This window comes from Anastrepha obliqua, chromosome 2, assembly GCF_027943255.1.
Source record: "Anastrepha obliqua isolate idAnaObli1 chromosome 2, idAnaObli1_1.0, whole genome shotgun sequence".
Taxonomy (NCBI): domain Eukaryota; kingdom Metazoa; phylum Arthropoda; class Insecta; order Diptera; family Tephritidae; genus Anastrepha; species Anastrepha obliqua.
In genome coordinates, this window is record NC_072893.1 from 93,071,275 (window position 1) to 93,088,166 (window position 16,892).

General features: G+C 37.6%; 1 protein-coding gene and 2 pseudogenes across 1 annotated transcript in view; 2 read left to right on the top strand and 1 right to left on the bottom strand.

Annotated features, from left to right (window-relative positions):
* Positions 1-16,892, bottom strand: part of LOC129238983 (irregular chiasm C-roughest protein) — a 109,068-nt gene that overhangs the window by 15,762 nt on the left and 76,414 nt on the right. The window lies entirely within an intron of this gene.
* LOC129239881 (U2 spliceosomal RNA) lies at positions 14,921-15,104 on the top strand (annotated as a pseudogene).
* On the top strand, positions 15,341-15,526 carry LOC129239853 (U2 spliceosomal RNA; annotated as a pseudogene).

A 16,892-nucleotide genomic window follows, 5' to 3' on the forward strand; every position in this document is an offset into this window, starting at 1 on the left:
GATAGGCAAACAAATCTCTGTTCAAATGAAAGCCAAAAAGGCCCTCGAAGTTCTGCTCATTAATCGGGCGGTTAAGAGCTGTGAATTTTTATTGATGTGCGGGGTCGTATTTATCATATTTTGTTTATTTAATGTTATTTGACGTTGTGCAAAATGTCCTGCTGCGTATTATACGCATGCATCTATTTATTTATATGTATATATATAAGGCTGGGTCGACTTGTGAGGAGGCAAAAAAAAATCGCCCATTGCTCTGTGAAAATCATATTCTAGGGATCAAAATAAGAAACTTTGCCGAAGGAACCATACCTCTAAAACGAATTCTGATGCCCCCCAATTTGGGTCGAACTTTTAGTGTCTTTTGTGGGGAGGCAAAAAAATCGCCCATTGCTCTGTGAAAACCATATTCTAGGGATCAAAATAAGAAACTTTGCTGAAGGAACCATACCTCTAAAACGAATTCTGATGCCCCCCAATTTGGGTCGAACTTTTTAGTTTCTTTTCTCATGTAAAGGCCAAAAATGGTGATATTTTGAAATGATTGTATGGGGAACCCCCCAAGGGAGTTCCAAGGGGTGTGCCACTGGCATGGGTGGATCGGCCGTGCAAAGTTAGTGGGGGTCGGTCATACATTTGGACTCGATTTGAGCACTCTAAATGGGTCAAAGTGAGATTTTTCGTACGACCCAAATTGGGGGACATCAGAATTCATTTTAGAGGTATGGTTCCTTCGGCAAAGTTTCTTATTTTGATCCCTAGAATACGATTTTCACAGAGCAATGAGCGATTTTTAAATCGACCCGCCCTAATGTATATGTATGTACATATTCATCATCCTTTAAATACGCATTAACAAATTTTCGCCAGTATAGTAAAATATTCCAACAAGGAGTGCTGGCTGTTGCATGTTTAAGTGTGTTCATTGCTTTATAGATTCACATGTTCGTAGTACATAGGAAGCCGTAAAGATATCCTTAAACATTTATATTCATATTTGCATGTGTGAGTGTAAGGAGGAGTGTTTTAGTGGTTTAGTTGTTTGCTAATTGTAAAGCTATTAACACATTGGCATACCCGTTGCCGTACGAAATTCCATTCCCTCTCCTTTACATATATGCATGTGGACATAAGACTATCCTCAAACAAATATGTGTTTGGTGTAAGTGATTAATTAATTTGCATATGTTTATGGGTGCTTCGTACGAGGAGTAGGCGTCGTATGCATGCCCTCTGCCTGTGTCAGACTTTAACCCAAATCTGTCAAGGGCCATGTGCCGGTCTCATTCGTTGCTCTTCTGATGCAATTAGCGGAATTCATGTAATTTACCATCAAGTATGATTTTACTATATTTCTTCGCTACTTTTTTCATTGCTTAAAAAAGTGGAAAATCGATATGATTAGTGACAAGACGTTCCACGTTATCTATTGCAATAAAAAATCTATAATGCCGCCCTTAGAATATGTAAGACCTGCGTCAATATTGACACTAAGGCCAATATAAACAAGTAAGGGGTGTCCGTAGAGGGGAGCCTTATCACCTCTCCTGTGGAGCCTAGTGGTAGACGACCTGCTTCATTTGCTGACAAACAACGGAATCCGCTATCAGGGATGTGCGGATGACATTGTAATGATAGCGAGAGGCAGGTTCGAAAACACTCTTTGCGATATACTGCAAAGAGCTTTAAACCTGACAAAAAGATGGTGTTCTGGAATGGGTCTGAATTTAATCTGTCTAAAACAGCCATCATTCCTTTCAACAGGAAAAGAGCCTCACCATGAATGAAAGAGATCAGCATAGATGGGGTTGCTATTGATTTGATCAGCGAAGTTAAATATCTTGGCCTTGCCCTGGTTGCTAAGCTTAACTGGGAGAGGCATACTGACGTAACCTTGTTCAAAGCAACAAAGATTCTCATGATCTGCAAATGTCTAGTAAGAAAATCTGGGGGCAGTAGCCCAAGAATCCTGATATGGTTGTACGTCATGATAATAAGACCAATGGTGATATATGGGGCGCTCGCTTGCGTATCAAGAGTCACTCTCTTGATAGTGCGGGTGGCGCTAACTAAGCTTCAGCGCTTAGTATGGGTATGCATCACGGGAGCGATGCGGAGCTGCCCTACAGCTGCGATGGAGGTGATGCTCGTGCTTGACACCGCTCCATATAGTCATTCAGCAATCAGCCAAGCGTACCCTGTTGAATATTTCCGGGGAAGGCTTCGGGAGAGGAAAAATGATGTCATCTGAAAACATGGAAGTGGCTGAAGGCTGTGGGTCCCACTCACCCCGCTACCCAGAGATGATATCACTACGGTGATTAGATGCGAAAAGAAGTTCAGAACGAACTAAGCAATAAGTTAAAATGGAGTAGACCTGAATTTGAAAAGAAACTCCAGGAGTGTACCCCGCACTGGTACATAGATGGCTCAAAGACCCCAGAAGGCATAGGCGCTGGAGTTTAAGGCTCCAGAACCAAACGGCCTGTACCGATGGACAGTCTTCCAAGCATCTTAAAATCGGAGATGTATGTCATTTGTCTATGTGCAGAGATAAACTTAGATAGGAATGTCCGGAATGAGCGAATTGCCATTCCAAGTGACAGTCAGGCGGCACTCAGGGCTCTATCGTCCTGTGAGATCAAATCCTCACTGGTACTTGAGTGCATCAAGAATCTTAATCTATTAGGAATGCACAACTGCATCCGGAAATGGGCCCCAGGATACAGGATACGCCAAACTGAGAAAGTAGTAGCGGACGCATTGGCGAGAAAGGTTGCGGCTTCGTCTTTAATAGGACCCGAGCCCTTGCTTGCTATGGGACAATACACCATCGAGGAGAAGCTCAGGAGTGAAGAGCTTAGCCTTAGCTAATAGGTTTGCTGGCATTAAATTGTGGGGCTGCGCCAGGCCAAATCCTTACCGAGAGGGTACAAACAAAGGTGGTTGAAAAAACTCATAACTCTCCCGAGGATAATCTGAGAAAGCTCACGGGTATCTTGCAGACTGCTAATTCATCTGCACATAATAGGGATTTGGTCTACGGACTCTTTCCGTTTCTCAAGAGACTCCAATGCTCCTTCTCCTGGAATGCAGCGCTATCGCGTGGAGAAGGTTGAGACATCTTGGCCAATTGCATCCAGAAGAAAGGCTCATACGCTCAATCCAACCCACCTCTATCCTGAGGGAACTGGGCTTGGATGAGGTACTGTGATGATGAATAACAATTATTTTTAAGTTTTGCTGAATTATTTATGCAGTATTAACTTTTCATTTTAATAACTGGTGAAATAATTTTTAAATAAACTAAGAAAAATCAAAAAAAAAAATTTAAGATTTTCTTAATCGTCTTCATATGTAAAATACTTATGTGAGCCACTTTATTTATGTACATTTGCAACAATAATCGAAACAGAGCCATCGATTTCCCAATTTTTATAACTCTATCAGAGGCATTTGTAAATTGGCTTGCCAACACATGTTGCCAAAGCTGTTGATCTCAACACTACTGAATTTATTGTTTTCATCAACTTAGTTGGTGTTGCAACAACAATTTACAACTCGCACACCGTTTTCATCAATTCCGACCGTTAGAACTAAAATTTATTATACGAAATTGCCGTCGTTTTGTCAAGAATTGTTTGCACTTTGTTATGTTCGGTATGACCGAAATTGGAATTAGGAAATTCACACTTGTCGCGGTGTGTACACAAACACACAATCAAAAATGCAGATATACATCCATACATAGTAGGAACAAATGCACTACGAGCCATCGACGAGAGATTTCGCTGTTGGTGCCACTTCATTCCTTTGCACTCAGCTGTGCTGAGCTCAGCTTAGCTCACAATACGACCTGAGCACTTCCACCTCCCCAGCAGCACAATTTGTGCGTAAAATTTGTTTTGTTTAAAAAAGTTGTCGCTTTCAGTGGAAGAGCGCCTAAAAGTAGACGTGTATACGGCACCCGTGAGCTTACAGCTTAGCAGTAAATCCTCACTGTTTATAAAAGCAACACGCACAATATCCGCCTGCCTGATTGCCTGATTGCCCAACTGCCATCATCAGCACCAACGAAATCGTAGTAGTTAGTTTGCCTGTCAATTGCATGAACATGTGGTTTGCCTTTTTAATTTATGACATTTCGAAGGCGCATAACTGACAAATCGCATACATGCGCGAATGCATACATGAATGTAAACAATGCCGATAACCATTGCTCGACAATAGTTCGTTGATGTGCGGCAGTTGGGGCAGTATCAGCAGCCTATGTTGATGCTGGTACCAATAGTGTAGAAGAAGCCAAAGGAAAACAAACATGTAGACCCATATACACATATAACTATATTTACGTGCATACGTAAACAGAGCTAAGCGCACAACAGCGCACACAATCGGAGATGGGAATGCGAGTAGTTTATGCCAAACGCCGAATGCAGGGAATTTGATTACAAATTTATGCCATAAAAAAGCGGAACTATATACATACACACATATGCACTCGTACACCTAAATGGGTATCCAAGCGTCTGGCTGGAAATGCGGCTGACGATATTGATGAGGTTGATGTTACCCCCAGCGATGCCGACCGGTAATAGGGATAATAAAAACAAACCACAACAACATTATCTTACACTGTGTTTAAGAGTTGGGATCAAATGACTAAAAATGTAATATTAAAATGCGCTAAAAATGTGTATTTGAAAGGAGTTAAAACGATCCAAGCGAAATATGGAGGCACAGCTCAGAACAACGTACAATTTATTCGCACAAATATTTACTTATGCATGTACGTATGTATGTATGTATATGTTTGTTAAGTTGGATTGACGAAAGCATCGCACACATTTTAAAAAGCCATGGGAAAAGATTTCAGAGGTCCCCCCAATATCAGAACGTTAGCCTGCTCTCATCGAATTAGAAAGAATCAAATGTTATGTGTCATGACGAAAGCGGTTTGTTTACAAAAATCGAAGCCGAAATTACTCGCACAATTTTGTTTTTCGCTATAGCGGATGACCAAACCTGGTAATCTAAATATCAGCCTTGTTAAAAAGCTGCTATCGAGCGGTTTCAAGTTAAGTGATCCAAATATTTTGAAAATTGTGGTACATTTTCTTTTATATAATCGTAGATTGGTAAAATAAGAAGTGAACTGACACAAAAAACCAGAAAAAAATTATAATTTTAAGACTTATTTAATGTTTTGGCTTAGAGTTTTTTAAATTGAAATATTTTCGGCCGCTTTTAAGGTATTTTTACTTTTTTTTGGAGAAACTAATTTTCTTAAAAATATTTTTTTTTAGAAAGAATTAATGTTTATTCAAAAGTTTTTGGGAAAATGTTTTTTGTCGGTTTTGAGACACACCGCAGCCAGATTTTTTTATATTTTTTCGTTAATAACTGGAACTATGCTCTTGAAAGTCTCATAGTGGAATCCCCATAACTTTTCCAGTTATATTTAAATACGTACAACGAACAAGTGCAGTCTTATTAGCCAATTTTCAGAAAAATGTACGACAATGGCCAAAATACCTGGACCACTTGACATGGATAAAAACCTGAGGATAGTATTCTCTAGATGTGGGCAAACAAACATACGTTTTTTTTGCTCAAACATTTAATTGTAGACCTTTTCCTTCTGTATTGACCTTCTTACAAGAATATTCTGTAATCAGCGGAGTAGGAATATGGTAATAAAAGAGCACCGAAGAGCAATGATGGAACCAGTGATTTATTTGAAACACCAATTCAAGGTGCATGCCTCAACTATCCTCGAAAAAGCTCTGCTTCCTTTATGAGTATAAGGAGGATATCTAACATTAATAGTACTTGAATATTCGCAAACTTCTGGAAGTAATGTTTGTTACAATGTGGGCATACCTTTAATTATGTTACCCAGTGAGTGGTAGAGCTGCCAAATATACTTCGTTGAAGTCCATTATCCCGATTTAATTATTATTTTTGATTCTTGACATTAAATTCTTTTATTCTTTCTGATAATATAATCATTTTAATTTTCTTATCAAAATTTTCCGCTCATGATATTTCGAAAATAACAGTCTAATAATAAAATTTCGTTCCAGTTGACTTCAGATATTACCAGCTCCAGATATGTATTTTCATTTCGCCGTAGCCGAATGGGTTGGTACGTGAATATTATTTGGAAGTGCGTATTCCCGAATCTCCGTGCATAAAACATGCAAATTCTAGAAAAATGTTTGTCTAATAGTGGTCGCCCTCGGCAGGCAATGGCAAACCTCCAAGTGTATGTTTCCCACTGAAAAGCTCCTCATAATAACCATTTGCCGTTCGGAGTCGGCCTAAAACTGTAGGTCCCTCCATTTGGGAAATCAAATCAAGACGCACAACAAAAATAGGAGAAGGAGCTTCGCCAAAGATCCAAAAATGGTGTAGGCGCATATTATTGATTTAGTGTTTAATAAGGAAATAAGCAACCAGAAATTTTTCGGCGCAAATTATGCTTTTGGTTTCATATTGGTTTTCTGAATAATTAGCAATAAAAAAATAATTTCACCTACCCAACTATTGGAGAATATTCCAAGCCGAAAACTGCTGAATGACCTCGATCAAGCAATTAATAATTAGTACAGCACTCAGACACTCAGGGACTCTGGTTCCCTTTTAAGGTTTCTTTAAATCTACCCGACCTCCGGTCGTGGTCGCTTCTTAACATATCAGCGTCAAAGACCTCAATCCCGATTTGAGCGCAGGCGGGGCAGACGCACAGAAAGTGGTCCACCGTCTCATCCTTCTCTCAATATGCTAGTCAGAGTGCACTCTCTGAGATGCCTATCATTTCCACGTGCGACGCTCATAGAAAGTAGCCCGTCATCAGTTCAATCAGCCGTCTACACTCCCTTCTGCTTAATGGCAGGAGGACCTGCGACAGTTGTCCAGTTTTTGCGTCAATTAGGCGTACCGCTCACCACCTGTAAGCTCATTAGAAGGGAATATTTTCTCAAAGATGCAGAATCAAGACCGAAACAGGAAGACATGCGGAAAGTCTGAGAATACCCAGCTGAAACTATAGGAACGAATAAAAACCGGACACCGTGAAACCCCAGATTAGTTGGTTCCACATGTATGTATGTATGTAGGTGGCATGACGATAACCCTCTCGACGGCCACTTTAACATAACCTAATTTAAATATTGATACTTATTCTAAAAATTCGTTGGATCAGTTTTTAAGTGGGAGTACCCGTACTTCCAGCATATATCTACACCCTCAACTCACCGGAGAGCAAAAATATATAATCAAAAAACCATCGGCATGGAATATTACTCAACATATCTATTGTTATATTGTACTTATGCGAATGAATTCAAATATTGTCCCATTTATCGTGCCATTATAGCTGCTACAATGGTTCCCACTGTCGATTGCCGTTGTGGCATTGTCCTTGCTATTGTTTTTATTGCTGCTGCTATTATTTAGCTTTGGCTTAACGGCAGCGAGCGATATACATACATACTTAGTGCTGCAGTCATCAAATCGCGAAAAATGTTTATTTACATCTTTACCGTTAGGAAATGGAAGCATCCTAAGCTGGCTGGATAGGCATATGTACGCTATGGCATGGATGCACGTGTGAGTGGAACGTGCTGCCAGCGCATGTGCTTCTAGGTATCTAAATATATACCTATGTACATATTTACATGTGTACAAAATATAAACATACATACATGTGAATGCATGCGCTGAGGCTCCATGTATACGCGTACACTTCCGGTGTGGAAGGATAATAAACACATGACACCCCCAGCAACGAACATTTAATGCCAAGACAAGCGAATAGACAAACAACAGATATTGACAATGTGATGGGTGAACAGGGTGCACAACGGTGTATGACGAGTTGAAGAGAAGAGAAAAGCCGAGGCGATGTATTGCGTTTGTACATATGTAGGTGCGGGCGATGCTTGGGAAGAAATGAATAAAAAGTAAATAAAAAGGCGCATAAAGGCAGCCATTCGTGGAAAGGGCAAAAATTGCCGCTACCGACGCTGCTATTGAACGGATCGAATCAAGCGCATTGATACTTTTTCCGGTGTAAGCATGAGCCACAGGAACATTGGATGCAACAACAGCAACAACAACAACATTAGTGTAATAAATAAAGGAAAACAAAGGAATTGCTGGTGAATAATAACAAAGAACTAAACGTTTAAAAATGAAAAGAAAAATCAAATGAGGATAGGCGTCAGCTTGAGGAAAAAAGTATAAAACAAGTAAAAACTAAAGAAGTAAGTCCGAAAGTACTAAAAAAGAAGTAAAAAGTAAGTTCGGGCGAAACTCAATATTTTAAACCCGGCACATGTTTTTAATCATATGTAAAATATCAGAGAATAGGTGTAAAAAAATTTTCTGAGTATAATGTACAGGTGGCGCAAAATTGATCACCCTATCGGAAGCCGTATAATATTTGTAAATGCAGCCGTACGTCAATCATGATTGACCTAGAGATTTCCATCGCTCAGTATCATTTTTTATTCAGTAAAAGAGTTATTCAAAAACAGATTTGGATGACTAATTTTGCGCCACTTTTCAAAATTATATAAGTTAATAATTAACATATTTATTGTAATAAAGTTCAATTCCCCCTGTCGCAATTTAATTTCTGACACATTTCTGTTTGTGCCAAATTTAATCACTTACCATTCTCACGATATTTACTTAAAGTGCTGACGACATGTTTGCATTGAATGCACCTCAAACAGCTCACGTTGCTTTCAATGTGATGATTGCTATTCGACATTTAATATTAAGTAGCTAGTAAGAAACCAAATTATTAATAAATCAACAGTCCGACTAAGAAGACATAGTCTTCTGGCAAAAAATTAAAATTATAATAAAGACATAGAGGACATAGTCCTCTCTTTACAAAAAAAAAAGAAAGTGTGTGGTAGTTCACGGAACCCGCACGATTGAAGTGAAACTTCTTTTATCAACAAATCAATAATTTAACTATTATTTCAATATAATGCATGCAGAAGTCATGGAAAGCATGGAATGGAATTTTATTAAACAGAATTATTTATTTATTTTAATATAAAAAGAAATGAATTTATTGTACTCAATTACATTTGGTTCTCGGCATTGTCATTATCATTATTGGATTCGTTTTCCAAAAATGAAACAAGGGCTTTATGGTAACTGAAATACGTAAAAAATGATCTACATTCTAATCTATCAAGGTATCGATGAAATACTGCATCAATGGTAGTTCCGCATCTTGTTGTTGGTACTACAAATTATCACTTATCGTACAACCGGAGGATTCACTGTCACGGTGTTCAACAGTAGCTCTTAATTTTTTACGCTCCAAATACTCACGTTGCCGTTCAGCACCTGTTTTCGGTTTCCGTTTTTGTTGATTTGATGCCATATTTAACAGAAATCAATCAACAAAACAAAATATGTTTGTAAGATTTGCTCAAAACTACACACACACTCTATGACGCGTCTCGCGTTACTAATATAATATTGTGTTTGGGATAACTGTCAACTGTTTCCACCGAAATGCGTTCGCAAAGTGTATGGTCTTTGGTATGGTAAACAGATTTATGATACATTATTTTGCGCCGACAGCACAGCGCGATAGCCCAGCGGCTAGCAATGTGGGCTTCCGATCCGAAATCCTTGGTTCGAATCACAAGAAAAATTTTTTTTTTTTTTTTTATACATTTATTTCATTTTGTTTTATGATATGTTTATGAGCAGATTTTTTTCATGGCAGAAATACACTCGGAGGTTTGCCATTGCCTGCCGAGGGGCGACCGCTATTAGAAAAATGTTTTCATTAATTTTGCTTTCACCGAGATTCGAACCAACGACCTCTCTGTGAATTCCGAATGGTGATCACGCACCAACCCACTCGGCTACGGCGGCCGTCAATCAAATGTCATATTTACAAATTACATTCGATAAGAATGCAATAATAAACGACCGCATTACATTCACGACGACACGCCACGCCAGTCTTTTAACAGATGGCGCTGGCATAGCGTGAGTTTTACGTAGTTTAGCGTAGTTTTACTCCTCACAGCGTTTCATCCACGCCACGCTTTTAACAGATGGCGCTGGCGTAGCGTCACATGTAGATGAAACGCTATGGTTTTACTCCTCACAGCGTTTCATCCTTCGAGACAAAAGAAGTTTCACTTCAAAAAGGAATTAATAAGTCTTTTATTAAGTTATATGTTTAACTTTGCCATGAGTTACAAAATGTTTGCGAATATTTATAATTGGTCAAATTTAGGGAGAAAATTTACCTTTCAAACACATTCCATAAAATAATTCAATGTGGTTATAGTCTTGCAAACACTTCGATGATCTCCTCGAGCTTAATTTCAGAGCAGTATTGGCTGCCGTGGCGGAATGAGTTGGTGTGTGATTACCATTCGGAAGTACATGGGTTTGAAAGCCTGGCCATGAAACACCAAATGGTAGAACAAGTTTTTTCTATTAGCGATCGGTCCTCGGCAGGCAATTGCAAACCTCTCTCCATTTGTGAAAAAATGTTAAGACGCACACCACAAATAGGAGTAGGAGCTCGGCCAAGCATCCAATAAAAAAAAATTTAAGAGTATATTGGATGTATCAAGTAAGTTGATTGTATATTTAAGTAATGTATAAGTAAGCTGATCCATATTATTTGGAGCGTGGTTGTCCTAGGCCATGTTTTCTTGCCCAGGCATGGAATTCACACTCTGCATCTGCATTTATGGCACACATAGTACGCCAGAATTCCCTTGTGTGGTGTTCCCATTTGTAAAAAAAATGTGTAATTTCCGATTTTCTCATTGCATCCCCTTGAGCACGTACGATAGTTGGAGTGGTATATATGGAATCTATATCGAGTGGATACAATTCCGTAAGTCTGCAAGAAAAAAACATTATTTGGCCAAAGTTATTAGTGCTTAGTACACTAGACTCGGGTATAAAAATAATAAATAAAAGGCAGGCCAAATGATTTGCAGTCACATTTGAATGGAATACAAAAAATGTAAGATATTGAAACAAATAAATGTACAGTGATGGTCACGAATTTAGAATTCTATGCCAAGGCAACACTCTCTCGTTGGCTTTTCTTCCTAGTATACTACTTAGTAATAACATTTTTGAAAACTTGCTCACTAGTTCACTTGCTCAGAACTTAAAATCACCTGGAAGCACAATTCTGGAAATATCGAAGCATTTGAAGCAGGGATGTTTTAAAAATATGATTTGTGACGCACTTAAACATATTCAAAAATTCGAGCCACAACATGAAAAACCACTCCTAGAAAAGATAAGATGACATGCATAGTCTCATTGGTAGAGCCATTTATAAGTTCCAGTGCTATCCAGAGTAAAATGTGATCAACATATAGTATGTACATGTGTCATCATTATATGAATATATGTTAAAAAATAAGTAAACGATTGAATGGGTGCATAGCCCTACGCAAGCCACTTATTACGAGAAATAAACAAAAATCCAGAATTTTGGTCACCATAAGGCACTATCAAAAATTTTTGAAAAACATTTTGTGATGAATCGATGGAAAAAGATACGTTTGGCGTTCAGCGAAAAAGTGCCAAAATTCGCTTTGCGCACAAAATTCTATAAAGCACGAGGATGGTAATGTAATGGCGTAGGTCCAATAAACAAACACCTCGATGGACCAACGCTTTTATAAATCCATCATAACAAACGAAATGATGTCATATGCAGAAGAAAATTTGGTCTTACGATGACGTTTCATGCATGACAATGATCCAAAACACATTTCCCACCTGTTGAAATGTTGCTTAGAAGAACATAATACTGATGTTTTAAAGGGACTTCTCAATCATCGGATCTCAATCCTATTGAGAATTTTTGGTGTGGATTTGAGCAGCACATTAAAGCAATAAAATTTACCACTTGAAATGACTTTCGGACACAAATAGAAAATGTTTTGAGTGCAATACGCCAGACAATGCTATTTTGTCAATGAAAACAAGGAATTTCCAACTAAGTATTAAGTTTTTTCCAAGCTACTCTGAAGAGTTCTAAATTCATGCTCCTCTGCTACTACTTGCATGTACGTGAGTTTGATATGGAAAGAAGGTATCTATTACATACTGGTTATAATGGTACATAATGACTGCTTAGTAGGGCGGGTCGATTTAAAAATCGCTCATTGCTCTGTGAAAATCGTATTCTAGGGATCAAAATAAGAAACTTTGCCGAAGGAACCATACCTCTAAAACGAATTCTGATGTCCCCCAGTTTGGGTTGAACGAAAAATCCCACTTTGACCCATTTAGAGTGCTCCAATCGAGTCCAAACGTATGACCGACCCCCACTAACTTTGGACGGCCGATCCACTCATGTCTGTGGCACACCCCCTGAAACTCCCCTGGGGGGTTCCCCATAGAATCATTTCAAAATATCACCATTTTTGGCCTTTACATGAGAAAAGAAACTAAAAAGTTCGATCCAAATTGAGGGACATCAGAATTCGTTTTAGAGGTATGGTTCCTTCGGCAAAGTTTCTTATTTTGATCCCTAGAATATGATTTTCACAGAGCCATGGGCGATTTTTTTGCCTCCCCACAAATCGACCCGACCTACTGCTTAGTAAATAACTTTCCAAGAGAAATGTTAGTAGTCATAGAGTGCTAAATTTCTGGTCATCACTGTACGTATGTCTGAGCAGCCGGATAGAATACCTATACACAAACAAATTGCGCTCAAGCATACAAATTTTTATAAGAGTTGATAGTAGGACTAAAGTAGAGCGAAATTACGAATTGATGAAGCAGAAAGAAATGGGAAAAATCATATTTGAAATAACAAAGCACAATCAACTATTAATAATAGCAGCAAACTTCTATACCAACGTCGTTGCTCTAAAAGTAACTTAATATTTGCCGTCGTCTTGGCAAGCTAGACAGCTAGGCCCACAACAATCGCACTGATGCGTTATGCAACACGAAGTGGCAGCCAAATGATGGACACAAGTGATGATTATTGCATGAAGCAGGTGGAAAATTGAAATTTTTCTGTATGATTGCGCAAAGCAGAGAATAAAGCAAACGAAGGCGACAGCATAAGCTTGGAAAAAGTTCAAGGAAAACAGTAATTCAAAACTACTCATTCAGTACATACCTATAATACTTTTACTCTGTCAAGGAAACACAATGGAGTCCACAAATTGCTAGGCATTGTAAGCGACTCTCTAAGCTGAGTTACATCTGCCAGTTCAAATTAGACAGGTTGATTGGGTAGTTGGTGGTGCCAGGATGGCTCAACCCACTTCTTAATTACGCACACAAACATATATGCAGATGTGTGTTTGTGTGATTTGAGTTCTTTTATTGTATTGTAATTTGCTTGAAAGCATTTGATTAAACCTACTGAAAACATACTTGGAGATGGTCACAAATTACTTCAAAAGTGTTTTTGATGATTTAAAATGTCGGTTGGTTCATCGTTTGGTTGCTATAGATTAATTGATGTGTTATGAGTTCTTGGAATAAAGATTTTATTTCTACTTTTAGGAGGAGTTAACGGAAATCTTAATTGAAGAAAATCAATGCAAAATTGATGTGCGCGCGCAAATAGTTACGCTCATTAGGTGTGATGGAATAAACATTGCTTATAATGCAACTACTCCTGGTATGTGACTTGTTGTTGATTTCGCCTCTGTGACTGCCTCCTAGTCAACAGTAAACTTGCAGCCTACAAATAATTTAAATAGCTTTGCCGGCTTCTCATGTCAACTCACACCTTATAATTGTCTTTGATACTTGAATAATTTGCGGCAGGTATCATTTGTGTGCAATCCTTTCCCACTCTTCACTATTCACTGATTTATGATGTAATTGAATTAGTTTTTCCATACTTTGAATCTCTTGAGTTGACGATATTCTTTCCGTAGATGGCAAGTCTTTTAAATATAGGAAGAATCGATTTATTATTTGGTGGCTCCTTTTTAGCTGAGTTGAACCAATTTGAAATAAATATGTTAGACTGTAAATTGTTTTCTAATAGCGGTCGCCCCTTTGGGAAACAACGGGAATTCTTCGAATGCATTCCTTTCAGAAAAGCTTCTCATAAAAAATTATCTGCTGTTTTGTGACAGTCTGAACCCTGGTCACATAAGAAAGGTGTGACAAACTAATTATATATTTATACAAATACATATTTATTTATGGATGCGCAAAAGAAGGAAGAAATTATATTTGAGAAAAGGGTCGAAAACGCAGTTTACTTCAGATCTGCTCTCTGATATTCGAATTATTTCGAAAGTTCTGACTTGCACCATATAGTTTCTGGGCTTAAAAACAGAGAATGGAGCAGACTTATCTACATTTGCATCGAGGTCACAATTATTCAACCAAGTTCCTAGTGAGTGGTAGAAGAGTGGTCCTTTAAGACTTATCGCACTGGTTCGGAAAAATCGCATGATGCGTTTTAGGTATAGAGGAGGCATTTAGAGGTGATAATTAGTAACTTTCATAAGCAGTGACCACATTTTGCTAATAACAAAATACGTAAAAAAGGGTAGAACTGATTCTTACAGCTCTACGTTCAAGATATTAGTGTTTTTGAAGTGAAAACTTCTTTAGAATCGTTGGGAGTGATTTGAGGAAAAGTGAAACGAAAAAAGCGACCAACTTGGCTACGAAGCGTTATATTATATGTTGATATAAAAGTAGCGACGAAATGAATAAAAATAACTTTTATTTTTTCTTGTGATTTGAACCAAGGATTTTGGATCGGAAGCTCACATTGCTAGTCGCTCGGCTACCCCGCCATGCTGTCGTCGCTGGCCTAAAAGTTATTTAGTTACGAAGCGTTATATTATATGTTGATATAAATAATTTTTGTGAGCGTGTAATTCTCAAAAGTTTTATTAGGTTTATTATTTAAAATGTATTGACTAGGTAGTGTGGTTATCAGCTTAACATCTGATAGATCCTTCATCGGAGGACAACAAATGTTAAACTGATTTTTGGAAATGGGCGGAGTGTTTTAGGAGCTTGCTCCTTCTCTGCCACGGGTTGACCCGGTATTGCAGTACCGCCGGGATTTCGGCTTTGAATAAATACAAGAAAAAATATACTAATACATTAGCTTTGGTGGGAAGAGCCATAAATTTTTATATGAATACATGTAGACGAAAATGGATTTTTTTTTTTGAAATTTGCATTGTAGGACATTTCTGATTATTTATTGAACAGTTTTTTGGTTTAGATACTGAAAGTCAGTTTAAGTGAATCAGTATAAATATTTCGTACATTAATTTTTGTGAGCGTGTAAATTCTCAAAAGGTTTATTAGAAAATCTATTGAAGTAGGTAGTGTGGTATCTGTTCCTATCAGCTTAACATCTGATAGATTCTCCATCGGAGGACAACAAATGTTAAACTAATTTTTGGAAATGCGCGGAGTGTTTTATGGGCTTGCTCCGCCTCTGCCACGGGTTGACCCGGTATTGCAGTACCGCCGGGATTTCAGCCTTGAATAAATACAAGAAAAAATATACTAATACATTTAGCTTTGGTGGGAAGAGCCATAAATTTTTATATGAATACATGTAGACGAAAATGGAATTTTTTTTTTTGAAATTTGCATTGTAGGACATTTCTGATTATTTATTGAAAACAGTTTTTTGGCTTTTCTATTTTTGGTTTAGATACTGAAAGTCAGTTTAAGTGAATCGGTATAAATATTTCGTACATTAATTTTTGAAGTGAAAACTTCTTTAGAATCGTTGGGAGTGATTTGGGAAAAAGTGAAACGAATTACATATAAACGTAGCGACGAACTAAATAACTTTTAGGCCAACACCGACAGTATGGCGCGATTGCCGAGCGGCTAGCAATGTGAGCTTCCGATCCAAAATTCTTGGTTCGAATCACAAGAAATAAATTTTTTTTTTTTTTGAAATTTGCATTGTAGGACATTTCTGATTATTTATTGAAAACAGTTTTTTGGATTTCAGCCTTGAATAAATACAAGAAAAAATATACTAATACATTTAGCTTAGGTGGGAAGAGACATAAATTTTTATATGAATACAAGTAGACGAAAATGGAAGAAATTTGTAAGTCTGTTTCTTCGGTCCGTTTGGGTATTTTTTTTGACAACATCGAAACCAAAGCATTTGTATCATATTTTATCTATCATAAGCCACTCGTATCATTTGTTGAAATTGAAAACATTGAGGATGAATAATGATAAAATGAAGAAAATAAAATATGAACTTTATAGCAATATTATAATGAACCTATAATTATCCCGCTCCTAATGCTGCTTTCGTCTTATTCTCTCTCAGTTTGTTTTACGGAAGGTTTCACTTCTATCAAGTCTAACCGTTAGACTGGTATTTTTTTCTAATAGGCAATGGCTTCTCATAAAATACCATTTGCTGCTGGGAAGCGGCATAAAACTGTAGGTCCCTCCTTCTGTGGAAGGACATCAAATAGGAGGTCGAACACCCCATGACGGTTGTAAGCGCAAATTATACATATATACAATTGAATATATCGTCGCTGTGCCAACAAAAACATATTTAATATTGCTGGGAAAGATAAACAAAATATTATTTTATATTATATTTACATATAAAGTTGAAGTATATCCTTCGCTCTTCCTATTTTTTGAAAAGCAGGTTTATTTTTCAACGGACATTAAAACGAAAAAAATTTTGAGTTGCAAGGGATTTAAGAGCTTTTAATGATATCTGTGTTGAAGCAGCAACACCAGCGAAATCCAAAATTATTTTAATACCCTTTCAAGACACACGCATGTATAAGTAGAGATTATATTAATAATCTAGATTATATTATTTACCTGTAAAATTTCGAAAAAATTGGCAATACAATATGTCA